This window comes from Equus quagga, chromosome 3 (assembly GCF_021613505.1).
Source record: "Equus quagga isolate Etosha38 chromosome 3, UCLA_HA_Equagga_1.0, whole genome shotgun sequence".
Taxonomy (NCBI): domain Eukaryota; kingdom Metazoa; phylum Chordata; class Mammalia; order Perissodactyla; family Equidae; genus Equus; species Equus quagga.
The window spans coordinates 117,988,741-117,995,169 of record NC_060269.1 but is presented as its reverse complement, the minus strand read 5'-3'; the positions used below and the strand labels follow the sequence as shown (position 1 = coordinate 117,995,169).

Below are 6,429 nucleotides of genomic sequence, written 5' to 3'. Positions count from 1 at the left end.
TGTAACAAGCGTTTGCTGATGGTGGAAGAAGGCATCTTACCTTGTCTAAGAACAATCTATTTACAAATCCCTTGAAGATCTATTTTCTACCTCAACTTACACCCATTTTTACTCTTTTCCAAAAACTGTTGATACTTTTATTTCAGGTAAAATCCTATTAGTAATAGTTTATGAAAGAGTGTCATCATGAAGCTCTCTCTAGTGGACGAGAGAATACAAATATAACGATAAGGAAAGCGTGTGTCTTAAATGACACTCCATCCCTTAAAGGACGAAGAAATTATTCAAGAAGTGGGTCAGAGGTCAGCCGAAATAGTTCAGTTGGGAGAGCGTTAGACTGAAGATCTAAAGGTCCCTGGTTCGATCCCGGGTTTCGGCAGTTTTGGGGCTGGCCCCGTGGCCGAGTGGTTAAGTTCGCGCGCTCCGCTGCAGGTGGCCCAGTGTTTCGTTAGTTCGAATCCTGGGCGCGGACATGGCACTGCTCATCAGACCACGCTGAGGCAGCGTCCCACATGCCACAACTAGAAGAACCCACAACGAAGAATACACAACTATGTACCGGGGGGCTTTGGGGAGAAAAAGGAAAAAATAAAATCTTTAAAAAAAAAAAAAAAGAATAACCGGCTAAAAAAAAAAAAAAAAAGAAGTGGGTCAGAGAAGCATTGTGGAAGAAATAACATTTGAGCTGGACCTTGAAGTCAGGGAGAATTCAGAACTTGTGAGGTGGAGGGGCAGATATTCCAGGTAAAGAGAACGAAGGGCAGCAGGAGAACAAAGAGCAGGTCAAGGAACTGCAGGCATCTCTGTCGACACAGTACATCGTACCACGTGTGCAGCCACACGGACTAAGGCAGCAAAACTCAGTTGAAGGGCATATCGTGGATAAAGAATCTGAACTCTATTAATACAGTTTGGGTAAAAGGCAATGGCACATTAGAAACAAGTTTGGAACATTAAACAGCTGCACGGGAAGAGCTTGGAGAAGAAATGAAATGGGGAGATTGGGTAGAAAGTTATGAGAATTGTCCTATTAAGAGATAATGAGAGTCTGAAATAGGGGAGAAGCTATAAAAATGGAGAGAAGAGGAATAAACGTGTACAGGCAAGATTTTCTAGGAAACAGAAATCAATTGGGTGAGGGAGATAATAAATAAGTTAAAATGAATGATTTTTTTGGTCTAGGTGATGGGTAGTATACTTTATTCATAAATAAGAACAGGGAAAAGGAGGAAAAGCAAGTGTGAAATAATCATAAATATATATATTGGTCTCTGCTCCAGGTTCCTGCTAAAATTTGACCTTTGACCCCAGTTCCTAACACAGAACTCCTAAATCCTCTGGAATTTCGGATTGATAGGAGTGTCTGACACAGAGCTCCTAAATCCCTTGGAACTTCCGGGGTGACATAAACATCTTTTGTTTAAATAAGGTGACTCTCAGTGGCTCCTGGATGGGGGCTGATCACTAGAAAGACCAAGCCATGATCGGAAGCTTAGAACTTTCAACCCCACCTCTCATTCTCTGAAGAGGGGAGAGAGGCTGGAAATTGAGTTAATAATTGATCATGCTCACATGATGAAGTCTCCATAAAAATACCAAAATACAGGGTTCAGAGAACTTCCAGGTTTGTGAATACATTCAACATGCAGGGAGGGTGGCACAGCCCAATACCACAGTCACCGAAGCTCCTGTACTTGGGACCCTTCCAGATCTTGCTTTGGGTATCTCTTAATCTGGCTGTTCATTTGTATTCTTTAAAATATCCTTTATAATAAATCAGCAATAGTAAGTAAACTGGTTTTCTGGGTTCTGTGAGACACTCTAGCAAATTATCAAACATGATGAGGGTATCATGGGAACCTCTGATTTGTAGCCAAGTCAGACAGAAGTTGTGGGTAACCTAGGGACCTAATACTTGTAACTGGCTTCTGAAGTTGGGGGCAGTCTTGTGGGACTGAGTCCTTAACCTGTGGGGTCTGTGCTAACTCCAGTTAGTGTCGAAATTGAATTGAATTGCAGGACACCATGCTGATGTTGGAGAATTGCTTAATGTGGGGGAAAAAAACCCAGATAATCGCTGGCCAGAGCAGTATTAGAGTGAAAAAGAAACAGGAGAGTCTTTCCTTTCCAGACATCAGGTTTAGCAGAAGATAAGAAAATGTATGCTGGACATAGTAAGTTTGAAGTGTCTAAGTATCTTTAGAGGGAAATGTTCAAAGGTCAATTGTATTAGTAAAGGTAATGTTAGCTGCTGTAACAGAAAAAGCTTGAAATATAAGTGGCTTAACACAATACATGTTTATTTCTTGCTTGTGTAAAGCCTAGTAAGAGTGTAGGAGAGGGAAGAGAGTCTATGCCATAGAAATTTAGCAGTGTTGGCTGAAAAGTTTCTACCATCTTTAACATCTGGCTTCCAATGTTTCTCTGGGCACTGGGAGGCATATTCTTAAAGCAGAATTCATAAGAAAAGATGGCATTCCAAAGGAGAAAGTACAAGAAGAGTAGAGTTAAAATATGGGCTCCTAGAGGTCATATACTTTTTGAACTAGGATTTAGAAGGAGAAGCAAGACTCAGAACTCAGTGTCACTAAACCTAAGGAAAATGTTTCAAGAGAGAAGAAGCAATAAACCATACCAAATCAGAAGGGTACGAGAAGGAAGATGAACAGAGAGAAAAATTGATGGGAATTGATGACTACGAGACTATCATGTCACTTTATAACCATGTGAATTTAACAGTTCTGAGAACAAAAACCAGTTGAGAAGGGATAAAGGATAAGCGAATTGTGAGAAACTCCAGTCCATGTAGATATTAATCTATAGACAATAGCAATTTAAGAAAAAAGAGAGGAGTGTGCACAAGAATGTGAAGGTTGAAGACAAGGTTAGTTACAGGGAATGCTGTTCAGCTGGCAAATTGGAATTCCATGAAAATATTTTAAGCTTGAAGACAAAATCCAGTTCAAAAGAAGACTATAAAGATGTAGCTATAAATTGTAGGGCTGATAAATGAGGTCACAAAGAGTTGGGAGAATAACTGGAGTAAAATGCTTAAGAAATCCAGAAAAAGCAACCAAATGGATAACAATGAAATCCTTACCAAAAATATGTGAATTCTTCATGAAGAAAACATTAAAATTATTGAAAGATGAAAAAGAAAATGAAAATAAGGAAAGATATACGTATTCTTGGGTGGATCATAAAGATGATAACATCATAAAGATGACAATTCTTCCTAAGTCAAACCATAAAGTAATATGATTCCAATTTAAAAATGCCAACAGGTTTTGTTTTGTTTTGTTTTGGAGAACTAGACATGCTGATTCTAGAGTTCAGATGGTAAAACAAACAAGCACAAAAAGCTGCGAATTTTTTTTAAAAAGATAAAAAAGGAAATATATAGGAACAATACCCCTCTCAAATGTTAAAACATATTTTCAGCTATGATAACTAAATCACTTTAGTGCTAAGCATGAATATATGATGTCAATAGCATAAAAAACTCTGAAAATAAACAACACATTTGGAAGATATGTATATGATAAAGGTGGCATTGCAATTTGCGTAAAAAAATGGATTTTTCAATAAAAGATGTAAATTTGATTGCTTTGACCCATCTTTCTTTCACAGTATTTTATTCTAATTACTCTTCCAGCTCTTTTCTTCTTCACCTTGATTGTGACTTTGCCTCATCAGTCCAACAGGATGAATTCTCAATAAACCAAAGTTTTAAGTATATAAAATGAATGTGCATAAAATTACTAAAAGAAACCATGGTAAGTTTTCAAATAATCTCACCTAGAAGTCATTCTGTTCACCAAAAACTGACATAAAAACCTTAACTTCATTAAAAAACTCATGAACGGCAAAATCCTACAGGAATAATATCAAAAGACAAGCACATTGAGCAAAATAATGTCAGCTAATATCGCAGGCAATAGGCAAGCCTCGAATCTTTCAAAAAATAATCCCTCAAAAGAAAAATGGGCAAGTATATAAACTGTTAATTCATAAAAATGGAAATATGAATGGTTCTCAAACATGAAAAAATTCTCAATCATAATAAGAGAAATAAAAGTCAAAAGTATACTGAGAACATCTTTTTTATCTAATAGATTAGCAAAAACTCAAAAATTTGCTAACATACTGTGTTGACGATAGTGTAAGGAAACGGGTGACCTTACATATTGCTGGTGGGAATGTGGGTGACAGTATAACAATAATACATGGAAAATTTGGAAGCATCTATCAAAATTACAAATGCACATATTTTTTACCTTCAGGTATCCTTGCGCACAGACACAATTATAGGAACAAAGCTATCTGTTGCAACCTTGTTTATAATAACAAAGTTAGCAAACCAAATGTTCCTCCAATTTGTAAATATCCTATGATAAAAACGGATTGCTTTCAAAATGAAAAAAATGCAATAACTGTTCCAAGATACACAGACACATCACACACTCACTCATGCTATTAAGGTGAACCACTGGAGAATGGCAGTGGAACAAAGGTCTGATAGCTGCATTTTGGGACATGTAAGCACGCCTAGTCCTCTTAGTGACTTAGAAAAAGTGAAAGAAATAGTTTTCAATGGATAAAACTGACTGCATAGGCTGTATCTTCTTAAAGAAAATCCAGCTATCAACCCAGCCTTAAATGCATTAGGCAATATAAGTCCATTTATATTTTAGGGCACAAGCTTTTTCAAGAGCCTTCGAAAATGTGTAAGGTCTGAAATATATAAATATATAGCAATGAGATTTTATATATGAGTATGTGTGTGTGCGATACCGTTTAACTCAGTGCCCAGGACAGAGTAAGTATTTAGTACCGCATTGCTGTGGTATCCGTAGAACATGAGCTATAGATAAAGCTCTGTTTAGATCTACACTAATTTCAAAAGCAGTATGCAGAATCAGGGTAAATTTCAAATGCTTTATTTTAGTCTATGTCAACCTCCTAACTCTTCTTTTACATTCTTTCTCCAGACCATCTAATGACCATGATGATGAAAATGTCCATCTCTCCATGATAAATTCAACTATTGAAAATTACTTTTAACTGCTGAGATCTGAAACAGTCTTTTCTTCAATAAAACCATTAACTGAAAACTTCAGTTGTCTAGAATTTTCTATAGACATAAAATGGCAAATCACACACATAAAAAGCTGATATTAGAGAGTTCCACTACAAACAAATGCCCATACTTTTCCATTTTTACCCCCTCTGGAGTATTCTAGAATGAGAAATCTGCTTCAGAATAGAAGTTTCCAAATGCAAAGAAAGATCCAGTTATGACTGATATTGAGGGAGAGAAGATAAAGATAGCATTAGTTGAAGAAGATTTTCAACAATGACTGAGTCACAAAGGACATTCAGCTCAACTTTATCAAAGAGCCAATTAATTGGAATACTGTTCTCTAGGCATTCTGTTTAACCAAGTTTTTCCATATTGCAATTTAGTTATAGAAAATACCTTCTCTACAGTTTTCAAACATGCTGTTTCCTAATAGGTCATCTTTTCAGTAATGCCCACTATTAGTCATTTGGTTACCATTCTTTATTGGTACTTGAAGGTGACTGTGAATTTAGCAGCCAACCTTAGCTAGAAAAATATTTGAAATTCTTTAAATGGTTCCTGGCTTCCAATTCATACTTCATTAATCTGCTCAGGACATTATAATATAACAAAATACCACAGACTGGTTTGCTTAAACAACAGAAATTTATTTCTCACAGTTCTGAAAGCCGGCACGTCCAAGATCAAAGTGCTGGCAGGTTTGGTTCCCGGTGAGAGCTCGCTTCCTGGCTTGCAGTGTATCCTAGCTCACCATGCCCTCACATCCAACCCTAGTCTCTTCCTCTTCTACTAATTACAACTCTTACACTTCTAATACTAATCCCATTACAGGGGTTCCAGTGTCAATCATCTAAATTTAATTACCTCCCAAAGGTCCCACCTCCTCATACCATCACATAGGAGGTTAGGATTTCAACACATGAATTTGGAGGGAATACAAACATTTCAGTCCATAACACATACTTTGCAATTATATTTAATTTGAAGTCAAGGCAGACCTTAAACACATTTCTAAGTATCATCTCATTATAACAATTTTCACTGTGATAATTTTATTGAATTAAATTTTAGACTGCTCTCATATACTGGGGCATCCGATTCACCTGGGGCAGGCTATGCAACATAAAAATGAGGTCCAATCCAAACATACAAGTATAGGTATAAATGAATGAAAATAATTAACTCAGTTTTTCTATAGAGGAAAACTGGCAGGAAAAGAAAATCTCTTCCTACATAAAGAATCTAATGAGGATATTGAAATGCTAAAAAAAAATCTCTTTAAATCAAACTCCTTTGCAAATTCATGACCAATTCTTAACCATTATATGTTCCTGATCTCTTTTGGA

At 36.5% G+C, this 6,429-nt stretch overlaps 1 non-coding gene across 1 annotated transcript; it reads left to right on the top strand.

Annotated features, from left to right (window-relative positions):
* The first annotated feature begins 306 nt into the window (after positions 1–306).
* Positions 307–379, top strand: TRNAF-GAA (transfer RNA phenylalanine (anticodon GAA)). Its single transcript has one exon. It is a non-coding gene; the product is annotated as a tRNA-Phe (tRNA).
* Positions 380–6,429: the final 6,050 nt, after the last annotated feature.